Genomic DNA, 17,020 nt, shown 5'->3' with positions numbered 1-17,020 from the left:
TTCAGCGCGTCAATCATCAGTCATCGAACACGTAATGCGTATAGAGCGAAAGCCCGTTTAACAGTTTTTACGTTTTAATCGCTTTTATCGACAGCGCGGAATGGTAAACGTCGATGAAAAACAAATACAAATCAGCGCGTGAAACAAACGACGAGATATTATAGATTAGAGAAACTAAACCAGGGCATGAAGTCATTTCTGATTCCTTTTCAATGACGATTCTTATATTGTTTGGATTGTCAATCGGTAATTATGTGTTCCATATTTCATGATTTCGGATTTCTTGACCCTGATCAATGCGGAATATTATATTATCTAGAGTCGTGACATTTGCTCCAAAGTGTTGTGATAACTACTACTCCGAAAATTCGTCTCTTCAATTCTTACTGCGATAACTTAACAATCTATGAATATGTGCGTAATCTTTTCATTCTAAATTCGATAGATCGTAAGATAAATTCCTAGGATTCAAATCGAGATTTTAGGTTTGGGATATTTTAAGGAATTTTAAGAAACAAAAACTCACTCGATCGTTGACGTGGCGTTGAGTCCGTTACTCAAGAAGAATCTCCAGATATAACAGAACAACAATGAAACGTTGAACACACCAACAACAATTGAACGGAAACGAAACCATAAAAATTCACTGTCACAATCATAAACTAAAACAACAAACAACAACAGGAACCACAAGTTGATGAACAGCGAAACATAAATCCGCGAACGAAAAATGACGATTAGATAGATAGACAGGACAACAAACGTACGTATCTATCGATCTATCTTATATCCAGTAAGAGAACGTATAAAACTGCAGCACTTCCACTGAGATGCAGAGGGTCGGATCCGCACGCACAAAACACTTGAGAGATATTTTATACTGTATCCTTTATTCGAAACGAACTATCTCCTGCTCAACACCTCACAAAATATTTCAAATTTTTATACACTACAGTTGCCTATCTCAATTTGATTTACGTATTCCAGGGCTGTAATTACGATAATTGCTAGACGATCTCGATCTCCGCGTTGCTTTTCCTCTCCTATTCTCTTTATTGCTTCGTGTTTCGGGCGCGTTTTGTGAGAATTTGAATGTCGTTTGATCGAAACCGTGCGCTTGTTATTTGAATATTATTTATTTATTACTCGAATATCGTAGAGCTCGATTTTTCTTTCTTCTTCTTCTTCTTCTTCTTATTCAATATACAGCGTATTTGTCATATTTATCTTGGACGTTACGGAGGAACTTTTGAATCACACGCAGCAGGTTCTTTGAATACTGGAAGAAATCTGTTCCACCCGTTGCTGTTGCAGCTTAGCGATTAGTCGATGATCACCGGGCTCCTCGTATTTCACTGATGCGCAACACCATTGACAAGTGAAATAAAAATGACGTTGAAAACGGCGAATATCATCGAAGGGAACACACATATGGACACACACAAAATCACACACTGATTTACAATGCAGGATTATTAAATCTGCACCCACCAAGGTACGATAAAAGAGATCGATCGTCAGGTACAACGATACACCTTGTTTCGAAAAGGCGATATCAGCGTCCCTTTTTCGTCTAATATATCGTGTATCGCATCGTATCGTACATATATCTCGTTATCCAACGTGTCGAGATAACCAAATCGTAAGCAATCGTACAAACGCGATCGTCAAGACGGCGTAGTGTCCTCGCGTATTTCCATGACTGATTAAAAACGGCGTGCCATTTGCCGGCCGAAGAAGCAGCTGCGAATTATCCTACGGTTATGGAAATCGCCGAGTTCCCCGCAGGAGGTAAAACCGTAAAACACGATAACTTTTTCGCCACTCTTATTAATTCACTCACGTTCCCGGGCCTTGTTCGATTGTGCGTAGAAATTCTACCTATGTCGAAATATCCGTCGTTCCTATCCGTGAATCCGACGGTGGTGGACTCCGCGGAGCGAGAACGGAACGAGAAAGAGAAAAAGAGATAGAGAGACTGGAGCGAGACAGAAAGACACACACTTAAAACGCGCGCGCCAGATCCCGATCCGTCCCTTTCGGCGTCGGCGGAGAAACTAAAACCCGGTGGGGATCAAAGCCACCGGTTTTCCCCACCACCGATCATCTCCTCCTTTCTACCCTCCCCCCCCCCCCCTTCCGCCCTTCCGCCGCTCTTTACTCCGTGAAGCGCCGACGCGACTCGCAGCGCCAAGCGGCCGCATTCAACACACAACCATCAAGGTTGTCACACTGCTTGGATTGGTGGTGTACGTGAAGGCGGTTGACGCTTCTATCTGCCTATCTGCCCGCTCAGTGCTTACACTACCGGTTCCCGTCGCTTACCGTCCCTGGAAATAAGGAACCGTTAGATGATTCCCCCCCCCCCCCCTTCTCTCTATTTCCAGTTCCAACGTCCAACGTCGCCGCGGCCTTGCTAGAAATGCAATGGATTTTGGAATCTGGAACATCGCGATCTTTCCGGGTTTGCAGTCTTGTTGAACTTGACGATAGCCTATGTAAATATTACCTTCACGAGACTGTGAGGGATGTTATGGTGGCAACTTTGATCTGTCGTATTGAAGTTAGTAACGATTCGTGCCGAGGAATTGAAGAACCGTTAGTTTTGATGTTTCGGAATTGTTCAAAGTTCGGTAAATCGCAATAAAACAAAACATGATCATATTTCGAAATCTTAGTCCCTTAAAAAATATTGTAAAATTAAGAATATAGTGATTTTTTTTTATTTTCACCCCAATGTTTCGTTAGGATAACGTTACTAACTTTAACCCTCTGATCAACACCGTTATTCGTCGCTACTATTACGAATGCCATGGGTTATTTATGACCTAAAAGTTCTATTCCTTATAAAACTGATTTAGATCATATGTTTTTATAATCCTGGTAGTTAAATGGAATTATCAGAATGTCCTGAGTAAGAATATGCAAACACAAATGCGACATCTACATTCAGTAAATAGTTATTTAATAAAGAAGACAAAAAGACACGAAATATTACCTTTGGAGGACCGTAACTTTTAAGGTGCCGCCGGATCACTAATGACCCAGCTGGTAGACCAGAGGGTTAACCTCGTTTGATGTGTGATCATAGTGTCGAAAAATTCTTCCGTACCGACGAATTCGAGGATCTTTGAGTTTGACCGTGAACTAAGTATGAGGACCTTTTCCGAAACTGTGTTCGGAAACTTGATGGCAAGGTCTGATCACATCATTCAATCCGCCATGTCGATCCCCGCCAACTAATCTGTACCAACTTCTTAAAGTTAGGTTAAGAGTATGTTTTATACCATGCAATAAGAGCAAATGGCATTGTCACAGATTGAACGAAACCACGTAGTTTCCTTAGCAATTCGAATTCCATGCGGAAGTGGCGAAGCTTTTGCTGCTGGAAAAACCTCGTCTGGGAAAGTTGTTTCAAAGATTCTTGAAACCCGTCATAACACACACCGGTCAACGGCCAGATTCAACATGGCGTCGGAATGGCTAACACCGCTATAAATATGTTTTCCGTCACATGACGTTGACGCGTCGAGGTATATATATATACACACAACACTCCAGCCCGATGTGCATCATGTTTCACATTTGTATGTGTATGGTATGTAACATAACGTGTGTAAACGTACGTGTAACAATAGCATTAAACGAGATGACGACAGACCTCTTTGTACCTTCAATTTGTTACCCACTTACAATTAGCTGCCTGCTGCACCATATAAGCTGCTGCTTCAGAATATATATGAAGCTGCATGATCAACTCGTCGCCCTTTCTTTTCCTTCCAACTAACGATCAGCCCTTTGCAGGTCATATAAGTGATTAGTTCTCCCTTTTACTTCACCACTTCACAGCTAAACTTTCATTATTCTTATGGCGTACACATCCGTTCTCCGTTCTTAAAAGACCTTATTCGACTTCCTCTCACCCTCATCGTCCCCCTTGGTATTGTTATTATTACTATTGTTATTATTATTTTTGCGTAAAGCGCAGCGTAGCCAACCGCGCGGCGAAGTCACGTTTGATGAAGTTATCACTCTTGTTTCAGTATGTGCATGCGTATGTCTGCGTGTGTGTGTGTGCGTGGTGTGACACGATGTGGGCAAGGGGGGGGAGGGGGGTTCAAAGGGGGACGGGGGTTAATACGTGTATATAAATTCCCCCCGTGCAGTCGGGTGCAATTGACGGCAGTGGCGGTAGACACTAGAGTCGTGACACGGTTGGAATACATTCGTTTTGGGGTACGTGACGTCTCACTCGGCGTCAGGGAGTCCCGGGTACAGGGAGCCCTTGGGGAGCCATCGTGCCCTCCCTCCCTCTCCCTACCTCCCATCATCCCTCGGCGCCCCGACCTTCCCGGACCCTCTGCACGACCTGGGAAAAATCCTACCCGGGGAAAAGGAATCAGAGAATACCAGGAAGGGGAATGACCCGTGAGCGAATTAGCACTGCTGCAGCCTGAGACTCTCTAGGTCTCAATGGCTAACGAGCAGCGGGACAGCGCTATGCTACAATAAGGTCCTTTATAAGCACTACTCGTGATGACCACGTCAAAACGAAGAAAATGGAAACAATGTTCTCGGAACTTGCCCGATAGAGGTACTCGATTTTCTCGAACGAACCGTGTCAAAGGAAAATCGCAGGGGAGGTGTTGGACAAACGTACCGTTTTAACTTCCCGCCCTGTCTGTTTGATCCTAACGGATTCTTTTTTCTTTTTTTTTTTTCTTTGGTTAGCGAATGTCAAACGTTCCGACAGATTTCTCGATAATGTCCTGTCATTGAGCATGTACATTCCATCGATGGCACTTACCGATAGAGAGAAAGAGAGAGAGAGAGAGAGAGAGAAAGTGGTGTAAATTATTGACTTCCATTTAAATCGATAGTTTTTTTTTTTGCAAAATTTAGAACGATTCACGCCATGTCTGAATTTGTTTTATACGATCAGTTTACTGAGTATAAAAAAATACCAAGTTAAGTGTACCAGTTTACTGACCCTGTCCCGATTAATGACCTTTCTTGGTTGTATCTGTTTCAACTTTAGTTCTAAAATTACGAACAAGAAAAAAAAAATAAAGTCGTAGTATATAACTTATTATTATTACATCACGTACAAGTCGGTATATTTATAATTCTCTGGATATAAAATCAACCCCACATAATATAACAATTGTCAATAATATTTTACGCAATTCCCGTACATCCTAACCTAGAATGTACATAATAATCTGTATTACCCAACGAATAAACCGCTACTGGATAATTTTTCCAACGCAGTTTAGTACACACGTAAGATTAATGTAATACGGTAGGTATATAATTACATCAGGATGAGATCTATACATGCTGCGGATGAAGGGGTAGATTATCATAAACAGACTTAACAATGACGCAGTGGTTCGTATCGTGGTTCAATGAAACAACAAAACCACCAACAACAACAATGACGTTATTATTAATAATATTAATAAGAATAATAACAATGGTGTTGATAATAATAATAATAATAATAATAATAATAAGGTGGTAACGACACCGCGAGTAGTATAACAAGAATAATAACTCCGCGTCCTATGGGGCTCCGTTTATAACTTAACCTATACACGTTGGGGTATCACGCGCACGGAACGACGCGACGGGTATATTGTAAAGAGGAAGTGGAAGAGGAGTAAGGTGTTGGTAGGTTAGGTTTAAGCGTATGGGGGCAGTGAAGTATAAGAATGCGTGTATGTATACAAGAGGTACGAGTAAGTGTGTAACGAGGGTGCGCGTGGGCGGTGAGGTAAGGGGAGTAATTTTTAATCCAGTTACAGAGCTCTGATTACAAACCGCGATGGCTTCTGGGACCGGCGACAATTCCGCGTGCGGGTAACCGTTGACCGTTGGCTACTACTTGACCGGCCGGTTTTACCTTATACCTAACCTCTAACGCGTGAACGTACACGTGTCATAATAGCGTATATATGGGTATTTATGGATATGCTAACCAAGGAATTATGTTAATCATCGTTTTAGACTGTGATATTTATGTTATTTATCATATTACGAACGTGCGCTAATACCGCGTAGGCGTGTAATTAAGTGTAGACTTGTACGTAGTGGTTGGTATACGTGAATTTAAACTTCGTTATTTTCACTTCGTGTATACGCGGGGATTAATTCGAATCTAAATTCGGTCATTCTGTGAGGCTTCTGCGGCATGTTCGACTTCAAAATGGCGACTTATCGAAGCTTCGATAATTTAAATACATCTGCTTATCCTACGAATATATACGATTGTATGTACATGTGTATACATACTATGTGTCACTAGAACGTGTTATTGGACAGTTTTTGGTGATGGAAATTGGCCGGAGGAATTTATACTCTTTCCGATTCTATACATATATATGTATATGTACTCGGTATATCACGCACGGATGCCTATGAACTTTTGTACGAGTTATCGTTGTGTAAACTCTGTACTGGACATAAAATTTTGAAACTTAGCTGTTCACGTCACGATTTTAAAATATATGAAGCGTTTTATGACTATTTTATCGTCCAGAAGCAAATCTAGCCTTGCGAGTTGAATGTGACTGCATGGTACGTCGATAATTGAGACGTTGAAAGTAGTCGGAAGTTTACAAATTCCTCGAGTATAATTATATTTATGATCGGTGGATTGAAATATACTTTACATTTGTAAAAGAAAAAAAAAATAATCAACAATTTTGAAACCTCGTGTGTTTTTTTAGTTACGAAGTTCGGAACGGCCCGAAGAGCCCTAAACTTGAAATTCAATATTATAATTGAATGAAGCTAATCCATGCATTGCACGAAATCCACACGAACACTGCGTGTTGTTACGTCGAGTTACGAAGTCCGCTTCGGTGGGGTGAACATATGCCATAAGAACTCTTTACGTCCGGCACGGTCCGTCTCCTATGAGTTTGAAATATTGCTTCTAATAGACTGGCCTTACTCGTGTTTTTCGGGGATCAAAGATGAACGTTTGGTAGGTGTATAATTATACGCGTAGATAACAGACAGTGAAAGGATCCTACCTAATATTTAGCTGCACCGAAGCCAGTGTGAAAACCGTCCAGGTTCACACTGTCAGGACAACATGTACCTGCACCATACTGCGCTATAAGACTAGACAAGGACTTAACGCAGGAAGATATAGTACGGTGTTCAGCTGTGTAGCGATACACGAGGTATAAATTGTTCGCAACAACGTTTTTCTCACACCTCTCGTACCATATGGAGTTTAATGTACAGGTATAAGGTACCCCTTTAGCATGCGCGAGTGTAAATCACGAGAACCTGAGCTGTCAAAATTGGTCACACCTCGATGATAACTTGGCGAACCGGGGATTTCAATCATCCGTATCCATACATACTAATATTATAAATAAATAAAGGTTGTTTATTTCCGACTTAACCGTAAAGTTAACTTTTTAGACCTAAAAAGTGGGATAAAAGTGGCATATTTTTCACTAAAATGTATTTGCGGGAAATATTAGATCATATTTCCCGCAAATCTGAAACAGCGGGAAATATGAGCTGATATTTCCCGCAAATCCAGATCAGCGGGAAATATGAGCTAATATTTCCCGCAGATCTAAAAGTCCCAATTTTCAAATAAATGTTGCGGCCAGAGTTGAGTCGGAAATAAAGTCCTATATGTAACACAGGAATAAAAGTCGACTTTATTCCCTTGTTACATAATGTAATGCTGTTTGTTTGTATGTGTGTATGGAGGGGATAATCTCTGGAACAACTGAAGCGATTTTAAAAATTTCTTCACCAATAGAAAGCTAAACTATTCCTTAGTAACATAGGCTGTAATTTATTTTGGTAAAAATAAGTTTCTAGTTTGAATTATCGATAGTTGCAAATAAATTCGGACAAAAAAGCACTGCTCGATTGTTTCAAACGTCGACGTGCGCTAACCAAATGATTGGATCATACGTGAAATATAACATCAGTGTGATGTGATGGATAACTTTGTGTTTCGGGGTTACAAAATCATCTTTTGTGCAAGCTTTAAACCGATAGACACTTACGTGATTTAACGCACATTTAAATTAGATTCGTCCATCCGTGCGAAGCCTAATAAAAGAAAAAATATTTTCATCAGATTAAGTTTGCTTTTTATTTCAACAAGCTGCTATCTGCTGCTTATATGTATATAGTACCAACCAGAAACTTCAAGACTTATTCATCAAACTTTATAAGTAACAATTGCAGATATTGTTTATTATCCGATGTATACAATCAAAATTTATTCGTTCAAATACAAGAAACTCGGCAATGAGAAGAAAAAAAGATGTATTTTGTCGACCTGCTTTGTATACATTATTGCAAAAAAATACTTTGACAAAGTTTCATTTGTGCGTTATTATTCTTCTTCGCAGCAATAATTGTAGCCTTTTTTATTCTTTTTCATACTTGCACACAATCTACTGCATATTTTTTTTTTTGTTTCTTCGGTGACTTTGTATCCGTCCCAATCTAATGTGATTTTAAAAAACTGCAGTTAATAAGAAACTTTTTTAATTCCCATCTCTTATCCTCACGTCCATGATTAATTCCGCTGCAAGGATAACTTTCTTTTTTTCTTTTTCTTTTCCATTCTTTCGGCAATTGTGCACATTTTGCAGAGAAAATCAGGGTGACAGAGCGCTAGCTGCAAATATATTATATACATATATGTATATATATATGACATGTATATATATGTAATATGACACAGTACAATAGAGTATAGGACCTTCTGCGTTTGCAGATAACGCGGGCGAACGCGTATAGCTGCGTAATTAAACTGCACAATACTGGAGGCTCGAGTGTATATATGTATATATGTATATATATAATAAAGCTTTAATCAAGTGCATTATACTTGGATATTATGCGCACAGATACACGGGTGTATTATATATTAATTAAAATCCGTCAAGTATCCTGTCACCCGGCTGCTGAGCTCTTCTCTCTCTCACTCTCGCTCTCGCTCTCTCGCGCTGTCTCTCTCACACGCATTTGCGAAGATTAAATTTCGATTATAGGTCGACTAGTGCCTTTTACTCATTACCGACGCTTTGATTACCGTTAATTGATTTTGACTTCCGGAATTTAATGAACTTTCTGCTACCGACACGCTGCTCCGTTTATAGGTAGATGAACAACTATTTTTTTTTTTTTTTTAACCCGCTTATAACAATGTATCAGATTTTAGAATATATCCTAGAAGGTATTCAGCAACTTTCCAAACGTCACGATCCAAAGGCGATAACTAACGATGAAAACTTTCTCATTTTTAATCAATCATTCGCTAATGGAGGATTAAAATTTCGAAATTAACAAAATGTTTTCTTTTCGCTATATTATTCAGTTATAACGAATAATCGATAAAATATTTTTCATAGTACATCAACGAAATTCCGATGAATCTCGTAATAAAATTTATTCAACAGGTCGTGGTTACAATAAAATTTTGCAAAAATTGAAGAAAAAAAAAAAAAAAAAACCAACTGAAAATCAAAAAATAACGAAAAATAAATCAGGTTAGCATAAAAATGATCGATTGGATATCCTTTTTTATGCTTGAATTTCCGCCTTTTTCGCCTTCTCTTTACTATTGCTTTTGACAAGGAATCCCTACCTGCACTGCTTCGGTCTACTGTTACTGGCTTCACATACACAGCAATAGAAAAGCGAACGAGATAGGACAGGATGGGATACAGAGGCTTGTATTGGCTTGAATATATTCATGAGTGTTTGGGGTGAGGAAATGCAGCGGAGCCAAAGCTTGTGCGATGCTGCAAGGGTTGTCCATCCGAGAGATCACCGCAAATCCAACACGCACGACGAAAGCATTCTGTTTTAATTGGCGGGCTTATCGCGAATTGATAATCGATGCGGTACAACTGTAGACGTATTATGAAACTAAATAAAAATATCGTTGCGTAGATCACAGGTGTCTCATTCACAGCTCTGATTCACGTTCAGCGTCTCCAATTTTTTTTTTTTACCTCAAAAAGTATTTTTTTTCATTTCTTTTTTTTCTTTTTTGTCTTCTAAGCATGACATATTTCGGTTACACGATGTTGAACGTCTTTGAGAGATTATTACACAGTCAGGAAACCGAAACAAAAAAGATTTATCAAGGATTTTTCACCAATAGACACGTTTCAATTTATTGATGTAAAAATGTTAAACTTCTTTCGGATATTTTTTTTTTTTGTATAAGATATTGATCTTTCAAGCTGCTACAAACGATTTCTGGGAGAACCTGTAGAAAAAAAAAAACGTCGTCATACGGTGAGCCAAAATTGAAATTGGAAACGAACAAGACGAAAAAGGATTTAGTTAATATAAGTTATTGTCTGTTATTTAATCGTAGGAATGAGTAAAATATTGATTTTTAAGAAAACAGCGGCTTCTCAAGAGAGAAGACGAAAAAAAAAAAATCAAATTGAATATTCAGAAAAAATTTGCGCCTTCATTTCTTTGTAAAATGCAAAAATATTAACCAGCGAGAAAAAAACTCGCGGTCAAGGAATGAAAAATATATTCATAAAACATGTGGAAAAAATTTGATACTCATCGCTTCAGCCGTTTCGGAAAAATCTTGCTCACCGGCATTGAAACTATAGTTTTGAGGAAAACACTTTCAAAGTTTCAAAAGCACTTTCAAACGCTCCGGGCGGACTTTTGCAAATGTGGCGCGCGTAACTTCGAGAATATTTCTCGGATCGGCATGAAATTTTTTCTGTACATGCTTGAAAATGAATTAAAAACATGAGAGAGAAAAAAAAAAAAAGCAAAATCGATTTTTGTAAAATCCCGACTGCGTGTAAGCTCGTTACTTTTTTTATTTATTTTTTTTCCGTTTCTTTCACTGAGCTTACCTCGGTCGATCAAACTTTTTTATTATTTGAAACTTCGATTCGAAATCTAGTGCCGGAAGTGCAAAAAAAAAAAAAAACGAGTGTGGAGTCTTCTTCACTTTTTACACGTATGCGCTGAATTTTCGTTAAGAAAATTCTGTTTTATCCCCGTGCGATCGGAACTCTGTATCTTCCCGCTTCCCATGATCCGGATTTGACGACGCGGAAGGTACGCGGCTAAGTAACCCCTGAATCGAACGGAATAGATCGAGCGTGCAGCTTAAAAAAAAAAAAAAACGCGGGGGGTTGCTTAAACCGCAGCTGTTACAAAATTACGTACAGAATGGTTTTCCACCTATATCTGTGTGCATCGAATAAGCGTGTATGTAACACATACAAACCATCGAATCGGTACGCGATCGGTACTTGCAACTTGCAAGTGTAGCTTCATAAGTATACCGGGTGTACGATATTGGTAAAAATGAATTCCAAAATATAACCTACGAAACATTTGGTGTAGGTGGAATTTTTACACCGACATCAAATTGTCTAGGATACTGTATCTCATATCCCCCCCCCCTCTCTCTCTCTCTCTCTCTCTAAGAAGTAAAATAAACAGACTAAAGAAATAACGGAATGAAAGAAAAAAAAAAAAAAAAAGAAAAAAAAAGAAAAATAACATAAAACACACAAACACGGTAGTTTGGAGCAGTTTATCTTTCCAGGGCAACATCTGCAGCTGATAGTAAAACTGTGAAATTCTCTTCACATATTTATTTTTACAATACATATATATGTATGTATGTATGAATGTGTGTATTTTTTTTTTTTTTTATGTTTTATTTATTTTTTTCCATAGATGCCCTGCAGCCCCAGTTCAGGGTGCATGCGGTACGAGATCGACGTCGTTTCGAAAATATAGATATACGAAGCAATGTACACCCATAGGCATCGTGCATACTAGACACGGAAGCCTGGAGCGTCGGGCTGAACCTGCCGCAGGACTCTCAAACGTTCCGAAACTGCAGGTCGAAATGTATAACTCGTGTACGGTACATGAAAGTATGTATATACATATATGGGGCGTTCCACACCGCCTCGGTAAAGGGTTGACCATGACATTTCTTAATTTCGCCAAGGATTTTTTTTTTCCCACGCGTTGGTAAGACCTCTGAAAAACTTTCACTAGTTTTTACCCCACGATTTTATAAGACAAAAAGCAAAAAAAGAAAAAAGAACACACGGTTTCCGAAATTAAACATGTTCCCGCAAGATTTGGAGTGGGACCTCGTTGTTTATTTTTTTTTGTTTTTCAATTTATTTTGAATAATTTTTTTTTATCTTCGTACCCATTCGACGGTAAACACGAGTTATTGGAAAAAATTTGAACATTTGTTTTTGCGGAATTTTTTTCAGGGTTCGCACTATTAACGTATGGGAAAAATCCTTGGTGAAATTAAAATATGTCATGGTCGAATGGTTTACTGAGTCGGCGTGGAATAACCCATATATATATGTATATACACATATTTGTATGTGTTGCAGGATATACGCAGGCACCTATACGTAAAGTATACGTCGCGGTGAGAATTATCGCTCTGCGTAGATCACAACTGGAAGATACAGTCACTGTAGCAGATTTCAGCGCAGACCGCGGTCCGTATATATCGGATCTGGCACTATTTATTACCCCTTTTCGCTTCCGATTCGCGATGTCCAAATCCGTCACATCCTATTCCAAGCCTGACGTTTCTCTATCTGTAAAAACCTGTATAACACAATGTGATAATCCTTCCCGTATGTAGATGATAAAAATTACCGTCTAACAAAGGTCAGCTGATACGGAGATAGGTATATATATATACATATATAATTGGAACATCGTGAACTTCTTCGTTTTTTCTTTATTTTCATTACCGTGAACGAAAAGTCCACCTCCGCAGACTAAATTGAGTATGAGAAAGTCGAAAATGTAAAAAAAAAAAAAAATAAAAAGACAATATAGTTAATTTATATTTTAGTTTTAACCGCGTTTTAAAAACCGTTATAATTTAAATCCTCGCCGGATTTGGAAGCTGATTGGAATGTAGTGATGTGCATTGTATGTATGCAGGTACAGTACATACATTGAGATAGCTCGAGTGGGAAACGTGTGCAACTAGCGGCGAGAGTATAGAGGCAGGAGTTGCAGGCGAGCAAAGCGAAATTTAAATAATTAACCTTACTCCGAACGTACGCCCGTCTATACATATATATATATATAAATATATGTGTGTGTATATACATATATGTAGGCATGTTTGTACATACATATGTAGATATATAGGCACGGCAGAGAGTCTTTGGTTACCTAGAACAGCGTTCACGGCTCTTTTCGTGTGTGTGTTTCTACCGAGCAGACGCAGCGAGCGTGCATGTTGAGCGAATTTTATCCCGTGTATAACTTGTATTGTTAACTTTGCTGCAAAAGCGTTTTAATCCCAAGCAGTACCTACGAACCGATGTGTAAGTCACTGTTAAGTATTCATGCGCGCCACGATCCGCGGACGCCTTCTGGCGGTAGATATATAATATCAAATTCACAGTCGTTATTATTATGCTCACTGTAATAGAATACACCTTTTTGTCCTACATTTCATTTTACACGTTATCATAATTCAACGGAATGTAACCGCGCAGTGGTTCGAACGAAATCGTCTCGCGCGCCTTGCGATCCGTTGAAAAATTAACGTGACCAAAAGTCGTCGGACACTTATTGTTTCACCATAAATTTAGACACTTTCCGCACATCAATTCATTCGGAAGAAACTCGAGTCTGATTCTACGTGAAATGCGAAAGATTTTGAGTATTAGCTGGTGCGATTTGATAGGATATTTGAGCTGTTTGACCGTTTGCAAGATTCGAAAGAGTCCTCGTATTTCAGGGACTATAATCAAGATGGCGGCGTCGATGTTTCAGCTGCGTTGCGTGTCGCAATATATATATATATATATGTATTGTGATATGCGTGTATGCATACAAACAGGGTGAATAATCCTAGTACATACATACACAGGGGGAGTTTTTGGGGTTGACAATGAGGGCGTGTTATATTGAGTAACAATAACAGCAAACGGAAAAGCGTCGAATGAAAAAGTAAAAGATATAAAGAATGGAAAAAAAAAAAAAAAACAAGAAATAATATAACGACAATGGTATTACAAACACACGGTGGGGACAAACGCCGCTCACAAAGCTGCAGCAGGCGACGGTGTTATTAAGGTGTCGAGAATGCGTGGCAGCGGAGTGGCTGGTATTTCGTTTCAGAAGGGTCGACGAGCTGCAACGCGGTGATGCAGGGGCTGCCCTGCGAGGTGAGGTGGAAATATCTCGTTTGTAGTCCGGACGAACCACCTTGTAGGTGTACACATCGGTCAGCTGGAATCCGAGCCCTTGACTCGGGCAAACTTTTGAATCACCTTCACCGAGCGAAAAACGTTCCGCCATAGAATAGAATAAATCGTTAAAGAGCGGCGACACGACGCGAGAAACGCATCCCAAGATCTCAGCTGCACTCTAACAATAAGTTTTACGCTTTGAATTACATTTTGACTGGTAACCTGATACGATGATGTCATTTTTATTCTCGAATCTGGAATATGATGATGTAATTTTTATTCTCGAAGCTAGAATCCGAGCCCTTGATTCGGGCGAACTTTTGAATCACCTTTACCGAGCGAAAAACGTTCCGCCATAGAGTAAAATAAATCGTTAAAGAGCGGCGACTCGACGCGAAAAACGCATCCCAAGATCTCAGCTGCACTCTAACAATAAGTTTTACGCTTTGAATTACATTTTGACTGGTAACGTGATCTGATAATGTAATTTCGATTCTCGATCACTAGGTTTTTTTTTTTTTTATCAATCTTGAAGACCTTTTCTCTGTTTTTCTTTTTTACTGATACTTGTTCTCAGAATTATTTATTTAGTCGTTTATTAGGATCCCGATTCCCTTCCCTGGTGAAAATTTCTATTATCTACTACGAATTTTTACAGAAATGGACAATACGCGCATAATTTTTCGTAAAGAACTGTTAATTTTCTTAAAATTTTTTTATAGGTTTGTAGTTTTTGTTACAGGGGTAAAATTCGTAGACTTTGAGGAGCGGTAACCGAAACCTAATTACCTATTTACGTGCAACTAATCCCAATGCAGGAAATAACAGAAGAAAGAAGGGATCGATTTTAAGCGAGGTAGTCGATTTAAATGGTATAATTGTTTCATTGCTAATGATCGAATAATTGAATTGTGAAAGTGGTCAATGTGAAGGAGTCGGTTTGGGAAAAGGGCTTGGATAGAGATGGAGAGATAGAATTAGAAATGACTCGCGCCAAAGCTAGAGAGGGTGGGAGCGAAAAGTTTAGAGGATTGTATTATGAAAGACTCGCTAGTTGCAGTACAGAGACGAACCTGCTGACTCGGTGAAGATAAGGAGAGAATGCGGGGTGTAAAGTGACTATATAAGACTATGGAAAAGGAATGTTAAGTATGGAGGACGTGGCATTTTTTTTCTCATAAAAAAAAAAAAAAAAAAAAAATACAAATTTTCATAAAAATCTACAAGTGTTTAGGAGAAACTCAGGATACTTTCAATATTTTTGGAAAGCAATTTTTTGCGCACAATATTGTACGAGATATCGAAATTTCGCTTATAAAATTCGTGGGAAATCTTGTAATAAAAATCATTGTCGCCAGGGATTATCACGTCACCGGATCATAGCCGTCGTTATTATCATCGAATACCGTCAGCGGTAGCATAAATGGCGGACGACGTGCAAACCTGATCGCGTCACGCAGCCAGTAATGACAAGCCTAATCGCTTGTCCGTGTCTCCTGCGACAGGTGCTTCTTACGTAGGCTCGCCTCGCCTCGTTCACCGACTGCGAGTGACCCGAAGGCATTAGCAGCAGCAGCAGCAACGTCGTTTGTCAACGAAAATTATAAACCCCCTAACATCTGGTCACGCCATCTATCGTGTGGGCTGATGTATGTAAACCGCGAGATTTTCGAAGACGAATCATTTTTTTTTTTTTTCTTTTTCATCCACACTCCAAACACCTCGAACCCGATCCGCGAGTTCCTTCTTGCATATACGTTTTCATGCCTAATTCTTATTCGTTTTTCCACCGTACCGAATCCGTTCCGTATTTTGCATAATGTATTTCACGAGCTAAATATGTACCAAGGCACAATGTATAATAACGTAGTTAACCTAACCTGTACTCGCGGTGCTCTTAGTAAAGAATAAATTGGTCGGGTCAGTTGAGAGGGCGAAAGCGAGACGGAGAAAGAGAGAGAGTGAAAGGGAGAAGAGAGGATTACGCGAAAAGTTTGTCGAGATTATGGCGCAGGGGGCGGAAAAAAGAAGGGGGAGGGGGAAGGGAGGTGCAAAGCTTCTCTTGTACCTGGACGGCGGATATAATTTGAGAAGTGAAAGACAGACAGAGAGAGAGAGAGAGAGAGAGAGAGAGAGAGAGAAGGTACGAGGGACCAGGTGGAATTGTTCGCATCAGTAAAGGCTGCAGAAGCTATATGGACCGTATTGTTCTCGACCTTGTCTTGTGTCACGGTCCGTTTCTTCCACCCTCGTAACTCCGTATAGATGCAGCGTATGCGATTAATATGCTCCCCGCAAAATCATCGTCAAATTTCGATCCGCGGTGAGGTTACCGCCCGCAATATGATTTTTAAAAATTTCCCCAGAAAAAATTCCCCATTGACAAAATTCCCCTAGATAAAATCTCTCCCGTTAGAATTTCATATTTTCACCTAGAGCAATCATCGAGTCATCGAAATCACACATTTAATCTTCGATTACGTAAATTTTGATTCAATTTAATTCATACGTTTTAATTTTCTTTATTTATTTATTTATTTTTATTTTTATTTTTGTCAGATGTGATTTAGTCGTGCGGGGATTTTATCCGGCGAGATTTCGTCATTGGGTGGATTATGACTTGCCACCCTACAAGTGAACGCTCGTTAACTTTCCGCGGCCTAGGATGTAGGCGTGGAAAACTTACAATTATGAAATGATGAAAATTATGGCTATAAAACTGTTGATATATTACCCAAACAACTGACAATTATTCGAGTATTAAGAATTTCAAT

General features: G+C 39.3%; 1 protein-coding gene across 8 annotated transcripts in view; it reads right to left on the bottom strand.

The window, feature by feature from the left end:
• LOC124305108 (latrophilin Cirl) overlaps positions 1-17,020 on the bottom strand; it is a 238,570-nt gene that overhangs the window by 92,539 nt on the left and 129,011 nt on the right. For 6 of the 8 annotated variants that reach the window (XM_046764158.1, XM_046764155.1, XM_046764159.1 and 3 more), the window contains exon 1: positions 527-2,043. The exons of the other annotated variants lie outside the window; for them this stretch is intronic. The gene's annotated coding sequence lies outside the window, so the exon portion shown is untranslated. Of the gene's footprint in view, positions 1-526; positions 2,044-17,020 lie in introns of those variants that run through there. 8 annotated transcript variants of the gene reach the window in all.

This window comes from Neodiprion virginianus, chromosome 5 (genome assembly GCF_021901495.1).
Source record: "Neodiprion virginianus isolate iyNeoVirg1 chromosome 5, iyNeoVirg1.1, whole genome shotgun sequence".
Lineage (NCBI taxonomy): Eukaryota > Metazoa > Arthropoda > Insecta > Hymenoptera > Diprionidae > Neodiprion > Neodiprion virginianus.
The sequence above is the reverse complement of the archived record's forward strand: the minus strand, read 5'-3'. Positions and strand labels throughout refer to the sequence as shown.